The sequence below is a fragment of the Netta rufina genome (genome assembly GCF_964035555.1).
Source record: "Netta rufina genome assembly, chromosome: 5".
Classification (NCBI taxonomy): domain Eukaryota; kingdom Metazoa; phylum Chordata; class Aves; order Anseriformes; family Anatidae; genus Netta; species Netta rufina.
In genome coordinates, this window is record NC_140128.1 from 12,486,984 (window position 1) to 12,505,466 (window position 18,483).

At 38.0% G+C, this 18,483-nt stretch overlaps 1 long non-coding RNA gene across 1 annotated transcript; it reads left to right on the forward strand.

The window, feature by feature from the left end:
• The first annotated feature begins 219 nt into the window (after positions 1-219).
• Positions 220-15,054, forward strand: LOC311210461. Its single transcript, XR_014618530.1, has 3 exons — positions 220-317; positions 12,981-13,110; positions 14,970-15,054. It is a non-coding gene; the product is annotated as an uncharacterized lncRNA (long non-coding RNA).
• The last annotated feature ends 3,429 nt before the right edge of the window (positions 15,055-18,483 follow it).

The following is an 18,483-nucleotide window of genomic DNA, read 5'->3' on the forward strand; positions in this document are numbered from 1 at the left end:
GTAGATGAGAGTTTTTCAAGATTAAGTTATCTGAAAGTAAGGTAATGTGTTGGTTTTTTCTTTTTTTTTTTTCTTTTTTCTTTTTTTTCCCCAGAGCTCCTTTTCTATGGGGTTCCTAGGGCATATCATCAGATTGAACATAAAAGATAACATTTGGCCATTTTTTTTTCCAAGAAAGATAAGATGAATATCACCAAAGAGAGGAAGCTAAAGTGATGGAGCTGAGACAGATGTGCCTATAAGAGATGTGAATGGGAAGGAACCTGTACCTGATAATGCAGTTTGAACTACAGAAAACAAGACAATGGATGATGGAGGTAAGTCTATACATCAAATTGTGTGTACTTTGTGAAGCTATGAGAGTAAGCACTGTCTGAGTAATGCTTTTTTGTTGTTGTTTTTTAATCCTCTCATTTCCAAAGCAAATTTTGACTGAGCAGCTGATTGAGTGTTACTTAGTTTGAATGTCTCATTGATAAACAAATCCTTCCAGGTGGCTAAGAGCTGCTTGCTCAGAACTGTCAACCAATAGCATTAGCTTAACAAGCTTAGATAGGATACAGTGCTTTGCTTACAGTATTGGGAAATTAGGTATTGGAAAGTGAAGATCTTTTGAAACTTTTATTTTCTACTGCATAGAGGAATGGAAGCCAGAAAATCAAGTGTTCTCCGAATTGAGCCTTCAGATCATGTATTGAAACAAAACAAAATCATTCACTGATTTTTTGTTCAACACAGTAAATCTGTAGCAGAGGAAAAAAAGGAGAACTCTAGAAACAAGTTTCTTCAAAGATTTGATCATAAAGAATATGGAGAGGAAAGACAGAAGTAGTATCAGTTGTCATAGTTACTAGGATACATCTGCCTGAGATCCTGAAAGGCTGTCAGGTTGGGTAGGTTATGTGCTGTTTCATTTAGCTGTGTCTAGACATTAGCAAAGTTAAAAATGACACAGTTCTACACAATAAACATTCTGTCTGTCTTGGTCTGGCCTGACATACTTCTGTTAAGTAAGCACACAGTTTGTTTGCTGTTTCATTTATGAAGAAGGACACAACATGTTTAGAAGATAGGCAGCAAAGACTCAGATGTAGCTAAATAGTTCCTCAAAATCTATAAAGAAAGCAGAAGAGAATTCATGGTCCATTTGATTTGTTGATTTTAATCTACAGTGAATTGACAGAATACTTTTGTCCTGCAGTATATCTGTTAAAGAAAATGTAATTGAAGAGAAATTGAAATAGATCATCAAAATCCTTCTTTCTGGTGTTTCTTCTTGGCAGATGTACTAAATGATTATTCCTTTCTTCAGGTGATTAACTGTAAAAACTGACCTGCTTTTTCTTTACTACATGAACTAGGCAAATTGCCCATGCACTAGCAGAAGTAAAATAGATGTTGTCTCTGAAACATTGGAATTTGTCAGGGCTATTTATCTGGTGCTTTATTTGTATGTGCCATAGACATTTGAATTGGCACAATTTTAGTGATTTCACACTTCTACTTTCTTCATAGCAAATACAATTTATATTGGAAATGAGCAGACATAGTGAGAATTAATACTGAGGCTTTATTAATCTTTAGAGTGATTATATCCATTTTTATTTATTTATTTTTAACTAGTGCAACTATAGGTTCTCTAATTGTAAGCATTGCAAGCTAATTAGAATTACATCAATAATTCTGCAGAGGGCAGAGGTTCTAATAAGGAAAATCATGGGACTGGAACATTTCTAAACAATGCTATTAAGGTTCTTCTGCCAAGACCCAGTTAATGATACAGAAAGAGGACAAAAATAGATGTTACATTAGAGTTAGAGAAGTCAAAAGCTGGGCTATAAATAGCATACATGCCCCCCTGGAGATACTGTGGACAGATTCCTCTCTCCATCTCCCCTCCACTCTCAGTGATACTTCACTATTTTGAGATACTTTATTAAAAGAAGCAACTGTGGAAATAAAAAATAACATTACCCTGAATATATTCTCTGGAGTTTCATCTGATGGAGCTAGCTTCTTTTTCTATCCAATTCAACCCTGTTTCTTATTCATTATAACTTTGGAATTTGTAGGTGAATGAACATAGGCATAATAACTTAGTGGAGCTGGTTCATTTAAATTTCTAAATTTGTTGTTTGCTGTCCTCTAAAGATCAAACAAATCTAATAACATGAGTCTGAGTGATGTCAAAATACGACTCTTGCATTGTTGAAGCTGGTTATTCTTTAAAAAATACACAAGGAAAAATAATTAGCCTATGTCTAGGGACTACCACACAAATGTCCTTCAGTGAAAAATTACTTACACATTCAATACATTTTGAAAGGCATTATTAAAACATAATACAAAAATCTCTCAGAACACTGACACATGCCAGAGGGCAGATTAATGAGAGCTGGATAGCCACGTCACCTGCCTGATTTCTGTACTGAGAATTTGCTGGAGTTTTAAGAAATTGCAGGATGAGTCAATAATTTTTCATTGCCAGAGGTACAGAGTCTTAGAGTTTCTTCGACTTCCTGTTCAATATAAAGGGCAACAAGAGAAAAGCAGTCTTAGCTGCAGGGACATTTGTACCACTTCTGGCTGTAATACCAATATAGTTGTAACATTTGTCACCTGATACAGTAATTATGTGTATCTCTAAGAGGAGGTGCTTGGTTTGCTGTGGAGTATTGTGGATTCATATTCATGGTTGTTTAGAGTCAGAAAGATTATAATGAAAAATTACAATTAATTAAAAATTGACAAATAGCGTATCGTGATCAAAACTGATACATCTCACTATTTTTCTGAGCTCTTAAATAGTTAATATGCACATACTTGTTTAAAGAGGAACACTGATAAAGCATTTCCTCTGTTGTGGTTGGTTTTTATCACAATACACTCAATTTTAACAAAAAGAAAAGACTAAATAGCCTGCAGTTTTCAGTGATGCTTATTTTTAAACTTCAGATGTGTCTCAGGTAAGATGCTATGAAAATATTTTTTCCCTCTGAGAATCACTCTGTTCTTTTATTTTATTTTTTTGCATTTGCTCAGCTGTTCTTAGCTCTGTGGTTGATGGAAGGGTTCCTTTACTTCTCTTCTAATTATTGACTAATGCAAACTGGTCACAATCCATAGTAAAGAAAGATTCCTGTGGAGCTGCTCGTCAGACTATCAAACTCAGCTCTCATCATTTGCGATGCAAGCTGCAGGCTGGCTCAGTATCATCATGTGGCTGTCATGTTAAAAGTTTGTTTGATGCAGCACCTGAATTTTAGGTGACTTTTCTCCCAACTTTTCCCACCTAAAAGCTTATCACTTGTAGCTAGTCGTGGAAATGTTTTGACAAACTAGCAGCTAAAATCTGTCTACTACTTCAGAGTGTTGATAGGGTTGTTACTGTATGAGGAATGGCATTAGCTACCTGGGCCTTATCTAAATGATGTGGTTATTACCAGGTGATAGAGGTGAGTGCATTTTTAAGTTGAAATATTTGGGGAGAGATAGGCGATGAAACCACTCTATTGAATAGTTAAAGAAACTTCTCAGAGTATGTTATGGCAGTTTGAAGTGCTGAGAATGGCAAATAAGAAATATTTAATCAGCTGACTAGAGTTCTGGCCCTCATTTCTTCTGACTTACGGATGTTACTATGACGGTTTATTGAATATTCTGTATCTGAGGACAGTCATAACCTGTGTCCTACTATGCAAATAATTTTACTGAAAAAGAAAAAAAAAAGTAGCTGGAGAAAAGTACTGTCCTAGGCATCTGTCTCAGTAGAGGAGATACAGACTGGTCTCCCTTCTCAATTCAAGATGCAGTTCCCCTTTGCATCTGCATTATTGTCATATTCCCATACCTTTATTTTAGAACAGAAAGTTGACACCATCAGCAATTTCCTCATATTCCAGACTTGCAGATCATTTGCTGGAGCTATAACTTTGCTGGCATTTTTGAATGGCCTTGCTTTTCCACTGTCCACTGGGGTTCCATTGTGAATCCCCTCCATGGAATTTCCTGCATGAGTCCTGTCAGCCACCTTTTTATTTTACTACTGCTACTTTTTCTTTCTTTCTTTCTTTCTTTCTTTCTTTCTTTCTTTCTTTCTTTCTTTCTTTCTTTCTTTCTTTCTTTCTTTCTTTCTTTCTTTCTTTCTTTCTTTCTTTCTTTCTTTCTTTCTTTCTATTTTCTTTTAAGAGTGAAAGAAAATCCCGATGCACTCAGTTGTTGAAAAAGTTTTGATTGATTGCTAAAGCTTTGTTTGGATTATTTGCTGAAGACATTTCAGATGCCAGTAACATGATCGATAACAGAAGTTGCTATCCCTTTGTAGTTTAGTTCTCTTGTATGAAATCAGGGTGTGGTTCCCTAGAAAAAATGGGAGATTCCATCTGGAAAGAGATTCAAACTCATGCAACTGTAGATACAGATTTTAGGCCAACCTGGTCATTGTTGCCCAGAGGCTGGAGTAGAGTGTGCCTAACGTTTAGGCTTCTAATTTAAGGACTGTTTAGGCATACCCTCATCTACAACTTCCAAAAAAATAGAACTGGCATCCTCATCCCAACTCCTCCAAAACAACGGTATCTTCCATTGTATTTGGGAGCAGAACTCATGACAGGTTTCCTCCCAGGCTTCCTCCGGTTCCTCAGTCTATCCTTCTGTCCTGCTGTCTGTCCTTCTCCCATCCCCATCACACAACTAACAGATGACATGACAGCCACCCTACAACTGCAGTTCAGGTGATGGGTGCAGATTTGGCTATGTGACAAGGCCATTTGTTTGTCAGACCGTGTCACGGGGACATTCTCAATGCACCACTACGTTTGCCTGTTGCATGATTAACATAGTATATTCTCCGTTGTATTATCAATGTGGAAGATGATAATATTTCTAGAGTAACTGTGGTGTAACTTGGCCTTTGTAAGGGGATGGATGGGGATGTCCAGGCCCCATTACTTCCGTCAAAGCCTATACGACTTGCTTGCTCCAAAAATAACTCACCCTATTGTAGAATATTAGGTCTGCGGAAACTGTTTTCTTCTTGTATTTACTAGGAGATCTGAAGGAACTGGCTTAGGGGAAGCAAATTTATTACTGCATCTAGTTCAGTTCTTGCCTACAGAGCTTGTCTCAGGTCAATGCATACACAAATTAAAATTCCCAGATGTGACAGATGGTATTTGTTTTGGGTGAGTGTTCTCAGTTGCATGCTGTATCCCTTCAAGAAGTAATCATAAAAGGAGAGCCCTTGGAAATGACAGCAGGGGGGTGGGTGTATCTTTGGGGAGCTACAGGGCCTGTTTCAGGGAGCTGATTCCAGGGTCGTAAGGTATGGCAGGAGGAGAGTCCCAGTGTGGGCCTGGGAGGCTGCAGCCTACAGGGACTGCAGGACTGCTCAGAGGAGCAGACAGCAGGTCTCTGAGATAACAGAATGAACTTCCTTGGGATCAGAGGAGACTGGCAAAGTTCAGCGCAGTTCAGAAAGTTACTTCGTTATCCAAAGCTATGCCTACCAGCAAGGATCTGTCTCTAGGGACACAATGGGCAGAGGGGAGAGTTGTTTATGAAACTGTTTTATTTCCTATTTTTCCGAAGTATTCACTTTGAATTTTATTTTTTTTTTACACTTTGAAAACTGGGTTACTTGTATTTTACAAGTATTTATAAAACCTGTCCCTTCTTCAGTTTAAGCCTTTTGTCTCTTAGATTATCTTGCTGTAGAAAAGGTCTAGGCAGATTCAGGTCAACGGTCTAACCAAGCTTTTCTGAATGTTTATTATCTTCAGAGAGCCTGTCTGTAAAGGACACCCTCAGCTAATCTTTGGGGTGGCTTGCTGGTGGTTTTGGCATGATGGTATAACTGACTGTAATTTCCTGAAGGTGAAACATTTAGCAGCTAAGTGCTTCCTTCTGTACCAACATTGCATCTTATTTCAACAGCCTCTACAGAAAAATGCGTATTTTTTCTTTTCTGGCATCTATATTTTTCTTAGCTACTCTTCTACTTACGTGCTTAACTCTGTAAAGCGTGTGATGACTCAGCTTGTTTGAAACATGTGGTTCTTTTCTTTACGGTGCAAATAGGAAGAGACCTAAGGAACAAAGTTGAGTTTGACTGATTGTGGGCAGCAGGACCCTTCCTCTGCTTCACAGAATTTGCCAGGATTGTGAGGAAGTGGGATCTAGTGTCTTAAGGGTAGGTTTCTCAGCCATATATAGGACTAGAGAAGTATTTACATTATATCGTCATTTAGGACTATAGTGAGTTTTCCCCCAGCTCGTTCCAATTCTCAGCTTGCAGTTTTCACACTCACACTGGTTTCATTCACAGACATGCACAATTCCTCACATGGGAGACAATCCGCATGAAAAACTCATCGTAGTTTTTTAGATCATAACATTATTTAGGGCTGTAGGGAATGTGGGGATGGTTGCTTGATATGCAGCAGTGCATCTTATCAGCAGGTGCCCTTGCCTTGTTCAGCAAACAATAGTTCTATTCCTTTGCTGGCAGGTGGTCTCAGAACTACAAGTGTTCAGTGCATCTGGTCCTAGTGCTTGGGAACTGCATCAGCATAAAGACAGCCATGTCTAACTACTAACAAATAAAAAAATGTAGCGGAAGAATCCTTCATGCCCTGACTGCTTTCAAGTCATGTACTATTCCTGAGCTCCTGGGCTCATTGTGTAGTGAGCCAGTTACTGTTTGCTGTTCTCTGCAAAACTCAAAACGACCTTTTTTTAAAAGGTTCTTCCTCACCTAAAAGCATGTATTTACTGGGCTTTTCTCATCTAAAGAAAATACGGCAGGAAGATAAAGAATTAAAACTATAAACCCCCATAATAAAGAAACAAAAGGCAGTGAGTAAATCATCAGTGGTGTTTATTGATTCAGAGAGGTGGGAAAAAATTAAGAGAGTATTTCACAGTCACTGTCAGTCTTAAGGTTGACAAGCCGTAAGCCAAGGATATAAAAGGCACATCCAAACATTATGACCATGATCTCCAATCTAAGAAGGACCTGGAAGATGTTACAAGGACATGACAGCTGCTGTCCTTGTTTGTCATGGCCAGGCTACTTAGTGCTTGTGAATATGAAAGAATGAGCTTAAAACAATGAGTTAAATCTGTGAGAGAATGACTGTGAGTGAAATGAGTTTTGACTGAAATAAAATTCCCTTTCCTTCCTTTTTGGTTTCTTGCTGAGTTTATTCATACTAGTTGTCCAACAGCAGCACCAAAAGTTAAATTGAGAAGCACAAAACCATGTTTACACTGTATTAGTAACACTGATGTTATGACATTTAGGGGAGGCAGGAGAAGATGCTCATAATGTTTGAATATTTGGTATTTGTAATGCAAAGCTTAAGAATGAAGAAGGGGGAGGACATCATTATTAGTCCTTTCCTTGACATGTCAGTAGGCAGTTAAGGATGTCCTGTCACAATTCATTCAACATTAAAAATGCAAATTCTTTTGAGAGGTGGCTGCTTCTATTAACAGCAGTTACAGTCGATGAAGTTCATTTTTGAGAAGCAATGCTGCATTTCCTAAAGTGCATTGCTTACAGTTAAATGTAGTGGTTTTATAACATTTGATTTTCATTGTGTGCCATGTTTCTCAGCTTCAACATAGTATTAGAGTGAAGTGTAGAATCCACAGTACTCAGTTTGCTTTTGGGTCAAATACTATATAAATTAGATCTGTGCAGCCGTAGCCTTAGATTGTTCTTGCTGCTAAGCATTTGCTGAGGCTCTAAGTGTGTGTTTGTGCATAGAAAAGGAGACATACCCACATTCACAAACTGAAACAAGACAGAGACAGAGACATGGGACTTTGGAGTGGAAAACATGAACATCTAGATCACTGGGCTGGTGAATTTCCTCTAAGCATGGTGGGAAGGGCACTGTTGTGGTGCTCAGCACTGGGTTTATGAAATGCTCTGTGCTCATTGCAATGTCACAGACCCCTCTGTGCCAATGGGAATTTTGCCTGCTATGAGCCATTAATACCGAGGTCACCATCTGCTTGTTTCTGTTTCTCGGTGAAGGCAAGGACTGTCTTTTTCACATTAAGTGGATCTGCAGCCAATGTTTTCTTGTTGTCATTTTAATATCTTTATTAAAGAAAGAAAAAGGGCCCGTATCAAATAAATAATTTGATAATAATTATCCTAGAGTGTTTGTGCCCGTTAGTAGTCCAGGAAAAGCTGTCAGGTTTTGTAATCCTGAAACCAGTAGTGTTTGTACAATAGAGTCTGTTGCATTTGAAAAGGTGACAGCCCAAAGTCTTCCTGTGTATTACAGCTCTGTGAATGTGCTGATGTATTTTTCCACAGGACAGTATTGCCCTTAAAACATTAGTCACTGGCACTCACTATCTTCTGTAACACAGGGGGCATAATGCTGCTGGCTGATACAGGGAAGACAAACACACATTATATACTCATTTGTACTCGCTTTGCATAGATTTAAAACATAACCATTTTTATTTTATAAAAGTTCAATCTTGTTTGTCCAGGTGCACTAATTATAAAAGGTTCAAAGCAATTGACAATGCATTTGTCTAAGTTAAAACATCAGTGACTGTCATCAGCTCAGAGACATACAGATCAATTCAATACAGGACCAAGCACTCTTCAAATGGATATTAACTGGGAGTGCTTGTGATGTGAACTGCTGGACAGTCCTTACACTTATTCCAGGAAGGCGTTAGCAAAATTGTACCTCACAGCACAAAAAACCCCCACAGTATTTCTGCCTAGCATGCAGGAGATCTTGATTTGTATTGCAAGTTGCAAAAATCCAAGATTCATCAAAATATCAAGGTTTTTGTGTGCTCCATCAGCCCTTTGAATCTTTTGAGATGCCTGCTATTTATAATGCACCTTAGTCATTAGATTGTGGAGGCTGCTTTCTAATGACTTTTAAAGTTGGAGAGTCAATGGAAATAGCACAATTAACATGATAATACTTATTTTAAAACTAACCTTCTGTCAACAAAAAGCCCCTTAGAGCTGCTAGTTTTGCTTGTTGGCTGTCATGCCTCTTGTCCCTGGGGAAACCATCCCTGGCTGGTTGTGCTGTGCTGTGACACTGACAGGTTTTTGCTGCAGGGAATCTCACATTATTTTCCCCAGGTAAAGAGACAGCAACATGATGTCATTTAAGCTGTTTTGGGGAACAGACACAGCAAGACGGGCAAACCAAAAAATGCAAATGTGCAGAGGTGGAACTGTATGGCTCACAGTACTACCAAGCATCTCTGAGATGCCTTTATTCTATTCCTGGCTCAGTCATTGTCTTATGCCATTGTGCACTCCTAAATTAACCTTGTTCAGTGACTGCAGCACCATTTGTAAAATGGGAATGATAATGCTTAGCACCACAAAGGGGCAGTGTAATTCTTTGCTAATTAATATTTATAAAGTGCCAGATTCTCCATTGCTCTGCACCTTTGCAGTCATTTACATCTGTGCAAAATGAGGACAAAGTGGCTGAAAAATGCTGCTGTATTTCATACCCACTCTATGCTAGGGTGAAGGGCTGTGCAAGGATTACAGCAGTGGAGAGTGTCTCAAATAATTTTCAAGATACTTTTGCCTGTAGGCATAGATCTATTAACTCAAGAGTGGAAGCATCTGTAATAGGTATTTCCAAACGTCCCCTTCTCAGACTGTGGCACACAAAATGTTAGTGTGATGTTTGTTAAGATGGAAACTTTCAGGACACTTATTACTTCACAGCAAGCTACTTGTTTGCATGTTCTTATGTCCTAAGGTAGCTTAAAAAGGATTAAACCATATTCTATTTACCGTGGAAGTGTAAAAAATCATATTTTAGCATAGCTTTGCAATAACTCCTTTGTACCTTCAGATGTTTTGATAAGGTTAGTGATCACGTAAATGCATACTTCTCTTGTTGCAATATTGTAGCAAGAGTTTTAGGGGTGATAAAGAACACTGGAGTACGATGATCCAAAAGAAGTCAAAACTTCCAGGTTTTGATCCTTTACTGTGTTTCCTTGTTATAAAAGAAGCCTTTGGAAGTGAGGGTACCAGAAATATTTACCTTCTGGAAATCTTGTAGATGTCCCTGACAAGTTAATAGAATCAATACTTGGTCATGATTCTCTGTTAGGCAGCCTGGAAGACAGCAAGACAAGCTACCATCTTAATTAATTGACAAAAATGGGTAAAGAAAACACGTAACAGAAAAATCATGAAGTTACCACAGTGAGGTGTCTTTTCTGTCATTTGGTGAGAGGATCTTGGCAGACCCATTTTGGCAGGCTGACTCTAATAAATGCTGGTTTGCTCTGCATAGCCTAGCTTTTTTTGCAGCTAAACATAAAACTTTTTAAATCTTACTACATGACATATTCTAAGCCATAAGGGAATGAGCAAGGAGTGTCAGTAGTTTTGGATACAGGAAAATAAAGTTTGTTATTTACTAGCTTATGTAGCTAATGTTCTTGTAGGTTGAATGGAGTAGGTGACTGCAGTTTTATTCCTACTCAGTTCAGATCTCACTTGCAAAATTGTGGAAAGAAGAAATTTTGCTCACTTTTTGTCTGCTTGTCCTTCTCAGCACTTTGTTTTCCATGCAGCAGTGGCCAGAATCATGTGTGTGTTAATCACAAAATTGCTTTCGTGCACATTCTTAATGCCTCTGTGATTATGGGCCTGTCACCAAAAGCCTAGCTGTTCAGAATACTTTCTGATTAATCATGCTCTTCTCATCAGACACTTCACTTGTAGAGTATCAGATAATGATCGTCCTCACTGAGAGTTAAAGGTTTCCCAATAAATAGAAACTGTGACTGTTGGGAACCCAGACAGTGTGGTGTCCGTTAATTAAAGTAATGTGAAACTATTCAGTGAGGGGTTTGTCTCTAGAAGAGTATCACACCAGAATACCCTTTCTGTTTCCAAGCAAGAAAATGTAAGAAAAACACCAGATGAGGTGATACAAAGTAAGCATAAGCATGATCAGGAAGTATGAGCCGATATTAAATGAATGCCCTACCTTGCAGGCTTTGTAATGCAGGCTTCCATCTGCTGTTTCTGCATGAAAAGAAATGTGTTTTCTTTTGACATCTGTTCTGTGTTTGTGTTTGCTCGTGGAATGCGTCATCTAACTGAAATAATCCACTCACCCTGTCATAAAGATGAGAACAGAGGCCTGCATCCTATTCCGTCTATCTTGTGGAGCCCCAGCAGTCAAGTGCTATAAAACTTGTTCCTTGTCCTGTCTAGAGCTCAAGGAACAGGATTTCTATGGCTTGTCTGTAGACACTCTTCTACATTTTGAAACCATAATAGTAGGCATTTTTTGTTATAGGTGAAGATTAGCCAGTTAGAACATAGCACATTACTCTCTCAATATCCTTTAGTTAATAAATAAATAAATGAATAGAATTCCAGAGGGGAAAACTGAGTGGACTCACGGGGCAGGGAGGAAAGAGCAAAAATTTGTCTGCTGTATAAATATTCTGAAGATTCAGGTCCTTGCGCTGTTTCCCCCAGCCTTGATATTTAGCCTCTGAAGGAATACCTACTTGATTTGCAAAGCTGCAAGATACAGGGACATAAAAAATCTGAGAACTCCAATTCCAATGAGGTGTTGATGAACATATTAAACATTGTAGATAGGATTATTATGTATGCATGTCATAGATATATTTTAAAGGCTACAGATCAGTGATCAAAATAGTGAGCCATCGGTGATCAGTCAACATAAATAATGGTATCAGTTAGTGTATGATAGACTTCTACCAGGGAAGGTCTTTAGGTCTTGAACAAAATGAGATTACCATGATTTTCCTCATCAAAATGAGAGCTTATCCTAGTGACCAAATTGCTGCGATTTAGCAAGTTACTGCATAGTGCCTGACTTGCAGTATTGTTTATGAGTTCATGCTTAGCCTGTGGCAAACAAAAAGCAAATTTAATTGTATTTAGTCAGCAATGAAGGAATCTTAAACTGAAACAGATTTTGCTCATGGTGAGAGCAGAATAAATGTAAATGCACACAGTGTGGTTCAGTTGAGTCACAGTAACCTGTTAGACCATATCAAGGTGATTATATATATTAGTCCTTATTCTGCTCCAAAGTGCAGGCCACACAGAGAACAGAGAAGCAGTGTATTACTGTATCTGATATAAAACTCTTGAATTTCAGGGTACTGCTGCTTAGTTTCTGCTTTTCCAGTGACTTGAAACATGATAAGAAAAAAATTCCAGACTCTGCACCTTAGCTTCTCCAAATGTTGTCAGTGGATAATAATTCTCAGCTGCCCTGGTAAAACATCTTTATATCCTCTGATTAAAGGTCAAATTTAAAGATTTACCTTCTATAAAGACAAATTCATTCAGTCTTTGTTATATATCAGATTTTTTCATGAATAGGTCCTGTAACTGAGAAAAATCCTCAATATTATTAAGTAACTGACTAAAACTAAAATGCATCTTAAGTGTGGCTAAAAACAGATATACCTTTAATCAGATTAACGAAGCTTGTTTGAGGGTAAAAATGACCCCTATATGACGAGTTAGTGTGAGACTTACACACCAGTTTAACTCCATTGAGATTTTTTTTTTTTTTTGCAGCACAGTGACTTCCTGGAACCATGGCTAATCATTTCATTTGTGTTTCCTTGACCAGAGCTAAAATTCACAGGAATGGTAGCCTGTTCTGCTCTAGACACAATGATAATAATCCAGTCAAAACTAATATTCCTTCACAATAAACTAGATAACAGAATTGTCAGGCACAGATGCTTCTTTCTAATCCTTTAGGGGTCAGGGGGAGAAATCATGCATGCAATTTGTTTCTGTTCTCATAGGGCATTTAGAAGGAAAACTGGGCTGTTTTTTTACATGCACACTCCATAACATGTTTCCTGAGAGATGGAAGGTTACAGATCTGCACCTAGCAGGTGGAGCAGAAAATGTTAATTCTGAGATGTCTTTTATTCTTTGGCAGTTGGTTGCAGTCCTCTGACTTCTGCACAGAGGAACTTTCCACTTGGTAACGAGCTCTTCTTGTGGACTCTTGACCCTGGATTTGTCCTGGAATGTGGCAACGTCTAGTATGGTCACTGAACACCTTGCAGGTAGGAAGAGAGACTTTGAATGTGGCTATTGTGGAGGTAGAGTGCAGAACAGGGCACATCCACGTGTGGAGTAAGATTGTCATCTGAAATGAAAGAGGCGCAATGAAATGAAAACTGAGGGGAAAAGGTTTAATTTAGCAGCTATCTTTGGAACTTTAAACAAGTCATTTATTTTCCTGCTAAATGTCTCCAAGTTTCAATACAGTTTTTGTAAGTTGGAATTTACTGTTTAAATTATACTTACACGTTTGAACACATTTTAAATCCATTCATTAAAGTCTTTAAATGTACAATTGAAATTACTTTAATCTGAAACGCAGTCTTAACAGAACCATTATTTAGCAAGTCTCTGCAGTCTGCCCAGATCTGCTGAAACAAGGAAAATATTGTTTGAGCTGCTCCATTTGAGGAAAGAATGGCCTGAGTATCTTTCCCAAACTTTAAGAAATTGAGAGAATTAGGAATTGGAGGTAAAACTAGATGAGTTCCTACAAGCCTCGTGGGGGACATTCAGACTCTTTATTGAGTCTCTCATTATCCCACAATGAGCTGTTTAAGGAGTTAAACTGGTTAGAAAAAGAATGGAGAGTTCAGATTTTCCCTTCAGAAAGTATCTGAATTTTACAAAAAAGGTATCTGAATGATTCTACCTACTTCGTTCACCTTTACTTCTGAAAACCAGAGTAGCTCCCATCTGTTCATTGAGCTTCCTCATTGAGGTGCTTCACACCAGCTTCCTCTAAGACAAATTACCCATAGATAAGTTTCATTTCAGAAGTTACTCTTCCTCGAGGTTCTTTTTGCAAACTATTACTACTTTTTTTTTTTCTTCTTTTTTTTTAATGCCTTTTCAGAAAGCCCCTTTCCTTTCCCCATCTTTTTTATTTCCTCCCTTCTCCTTCACTTGCTTTGTGTGAACTTTTCTTTTTCTGTGAAGCAGGGGAGCTTGCAGATTTTTCTTGCTTTATTTCTTGTATAAATACAGTATCTTTTTAGCAGTTCATGTAGTTTGCTTTAAAGAAAAATTTTCATGAGCATAAATGATCACATTATTCCCCTCCCCAGATGTGTAGGTACAGCATAAAAATCAGTAAGCATTGCTTTAAAAATGAGCGATCTTTTATGTACTCGTTAAGGTAGCTGCTTCAAGATTTTCATCTGCACCTGACCATGAAGTTCTGGGTTCTACTTTGGTACCCAGTTGTGTTTGGTGGCAGACTGTTAACATTTCCTCTTGTAAAAATTAGTTCAAAAGTATAATAGTCCTGAAAGTGGCATTGGGCATTTCAAACCTAATGGTCCATCCCGGAGGGGTGTAAGAAATCAAGGACTACTGTGTGGATAGAAAGTCGCTATTAGCATGATCTTAAGGTTGGAAATTAATTATCACCTTTAACTCTGTTGCATCTTGCATGTAAATTCATTAACAAAAAATGATCTAAGAGCATTTAAGTCAATGCTGCTTGTGTAAGGATCACAGATGAAAAGAAAGTCAAACTCTTCTGTCCTCTTCATACTCCCTTTATTACTGTTTATTTTCTCCTCTGATTTTGTTCTGACTTTTAATTCACCAGTGTCACTTAAATGAAATCATAAATGACTGACTCCATTTTTCTCATTTATTCATTCATTCAAGTAAAGTATGAGGGGTTAGGAAGTATGTGCTCTGTAATTCACTGCACTTGAAAGCAGGGGTAATCTGAACTTCTTATTGTGGGAAGCCAGCAGAAAGGTCATAGAATTTGCTGCTTCCTCTTACAACAGTTGGGAAGATGGAGGCAGATGGCTAGATCTGTTGATTTTTCTAGTGGAACAACTCATTGTCCATTTAATTATTTCTCCTTCTTTCTGTAAAGCAGAGAATGTCTGCATTGAACATTTTCCATATTGCACCGAAACTGAATTGCAGTCAGAATGACCTGGAAAGAAGAGCTCAGGACGGGGAATCAGAATCCGTGAGTGCTGTTCCTTACTTTGCTGCAGACACCTTAGATAAGCATTAACAACCCACGAGTTTTCTTTAGAATTTGTACTTGTAAAATATTTAACCCACAAATAAAATACAAGATTTAATTTATTTATCTTCACCAACACTAAGTACTTGGTGAATAGGAGGTACTAGAAAAATGCAAGGTGTTAATTCTTGTGAGATTTTAAGAAGATGAGACTGAATGATAATTTTTTCTTCTCTGAAGTTTTATGTGCACTTAATTTTATCACTAATTATTTTCAAGTAAAAACTGATACTTCTACCTTTAAAAAGAAAAAAAAATCATGACCCAGAACTTCTTCAGAACTTTTTAGACTTCTATTGTCTGAGCTGAGATAGATAATGAATTTCTGTATGGTAATGTGAGGTATTGTTATTGTAGACTACCATGTATATTGGTTGTTTTACCCATTTGTTGGAAAGCTTAGGAATGGTTGATCACTGCAGACCTGACTGTGCTTTTTCATGACTGGGTTTTTCATGCCTGCCTGCCTTTCGGCATCTTACATATGATATATATCATATATACATAGCAAACACAGAACATACCGGCTTTTGTTCTTGGTCTTCGGATCATATCTTTTTCATGGAAACTATCTTTCAGTCATCACAAAGAAAAAAAAAAAGTGTGTAGCTGTTTAAGGGGAAGAGAAGGTAGCCCATTTCTTAGTGCCTTAGTTGTAGTCTATTCTCAGGCTTCTCTGTACGAGCAGGCCTTTATAAAAAATAAAAATAAAGATCTCTCTTTGCTATGTTCATAGACTTTCAAGGAGATTGGCTTGGTCACAGAATCCACAGTGATGTAGCTCAGTGGCTTTTCAAGGATTAGAGTGGTCTGTGATGAGCAAGATGGTGATGAAAGAATGGATAGTTGGTAATTTTGGTGAATCTCTGTAAGCATTTGCTATATATCTTTTTTTAGTGTATCTGATTACCCATTTTATTATTGATGTAGACGCAGTTATGATTTGCATTTTCTGGGAGAGTAAATGTGTAATGCTATAAATTATTCATTACAAGTGTATTTCAGTCAGAGTGGGAGATAATAAATGACAAGAAAAATAGTAGTAAAGGCAATGAAACCTGTATTAGAGACCATTCTTGCTAAGGTACTGGCAGTCCTAAGAGATTGCCCCAAGTTGCCCACAAATATATTCTGCTTCCCTTTATTAGAAAAAAGCATTTCCATTAGGCAGTGCATATTATTGATACCCGGTGGAGCAACTTAAGTAAGGTTTAAGCAGAATTGGCACTTTCTGAATGATACAGAGTTGCACTAATGTGTAACCACATTACCACTGGTTTGTTTTTTCACCTCTAAATCTTGCTGAATAAACTCATTCCTCCAATCAAAATGGGAGCTTAATTTTGGCAGGACTGATTCACATCATAACGATTTAAGGGCTTATTTAAATGCAAAATGTATTTAAAATGCATTTATAAGTAACCATGGAGGTTTTTTGTTTGTTTGTTTTATGTTGAAGTTGAAAAATCTTGGCTATGTTTAAGTAAGCATTTTAATTAAGGGGAGTTTGTTCTGTCTGTGAGCCTATGGCTGTCATTGCTAATACTTAATTAACATTCTAATATCTTAGCCAGCATGGGGTTAAAGTCAGGCTGTACAATAATCTCTGGCATTGCCTGTTACCTTGTATAATACAAAAAACACTAATCCCAGAATTCAGACACTGCAAAATTGGAAAAAGTAGAGTGTTTTGGTCCCCAAAGCTCAAATACTGAAATTGTACACAAAACTTAATGAAGATATCAAGAGAAAAAATAACATTTTGGAAACAAGGATAGATCCATCCTTTTTCTGACCTTGGAATACTAATATCTTACTGATCTATCAGAGAAATTCATTCCTAGTGCTAGGTCCTGTTTCTCCAGAGTTTTACCTGTGTAGTGCATGTAACAGAATTTGGGAAGAGAATTCACTTTTGTTTGTAACATTGTAGGACAATTCAGAATGCAAGGCAGCAGAGGAGGCTTCTAGACCAACCTCCTGCTCAGAGCAGGGTCAGCTATGGGGTTGCTAAGCTGAGTCTTGAAAACTGCAAAGGATGGAGACAGCACAGCCTCTCTGGGCAGCTTGTTCTGCTGCCTGACTGCCTTCACGGAAAAAGGTTTCTCCTTATATCCAGTCTGAACCTCTTGTCCCAGTTTACGCCCATTGCACCATGCAGTGCTGTGAAGAGTCTGGTTGTCCCTCCTGTAAGTTCCTGTAGGTGCAGGCAGGCTGTTACTAGGTCTCCTGAAGGTCAGTCTCTCCTCTTCTCCAGCTGAACAAGCCCAGCTTGCTCATCCTCTCCTCACGGGACAAGTGCTGCAGTCCCCAACAATCTTGGTAGCCCTTTACTGAACATGTTATTTTTCCCGTTCTGTGGAACTACAGCTGGAATCAACATTGGAGATATGCTCTAACGTGCATAACAGAGGCAGATAATTGCTTCCTTTGATCCACCATCTGCAGTGTTAGTACAGCCCAAGGGTGCTGTTGGCTTTCTTTGCTGCCAGGGCACACTGTTAACCTTGGTGGACACAGCATGGTGTCCACCAAGGTTCCCTGGACCTGTTCAGCACAGCCGCTTTCCTGCTTACCAGGAGGCAATACTGGAAAGGTCAGAACAGAAAATGAAGACGTGAAATATTTTATTCCAATTTCCAAACAGGACATTTTGACATATTTTTTGTTCCTTCTATTTTCTTTGAACAATGAAAACCCGATTACATTGATCTAATTTTGCAAAGAGCTGGGGTTATGACAGAATTGAACATCATTCTGCCTGCATTTCTTAAATCAGTTGTAACTACCAACCTGTCCTTCTGCTCAGGAAGGTCTTCTTTCAAAAGGTTTAAATAATATTATTGCTTTTATTCAGTTGAGTTTGATTGATACCAGTTATGTTTCTCATATTTTATCAAGAAATTATGGGAGAGGAAAATATAATACGTAAATTGCTTGTGCGGAAAGAGAAAAGGCAAAACAAGGAAAAGTGAAGTAAAAATAGTATCTGTCATAAGTCCAGCAGTTATTCTTTGGCAACTGACTTGCAAAACAGGCAGAATTTGTATGTATAAATCATACTGGTAAATAAATGAAGCACTTATGCAAGCATTTTGTGCAGGACTCTGTAGACTTCATAGCTTGTTGTTTTGCCATTTGTAATGAGAAAGGACAACAGATTGGAAGAAGCCAGCATTAAACCATAAATTAATGAACCATAATGTCTTTAAATCCCATTGTGAGCTAATGTTAGATTGTCATTGGTTAAATGTTTTCAAGGACTGATATTAATAACACTCCAAAGCAAGAGATGTCAGTTCCCTAATGGAATGGGGCCATTCAAGCAATATATTTGAAGACTGGTCAGCAAGCTAGC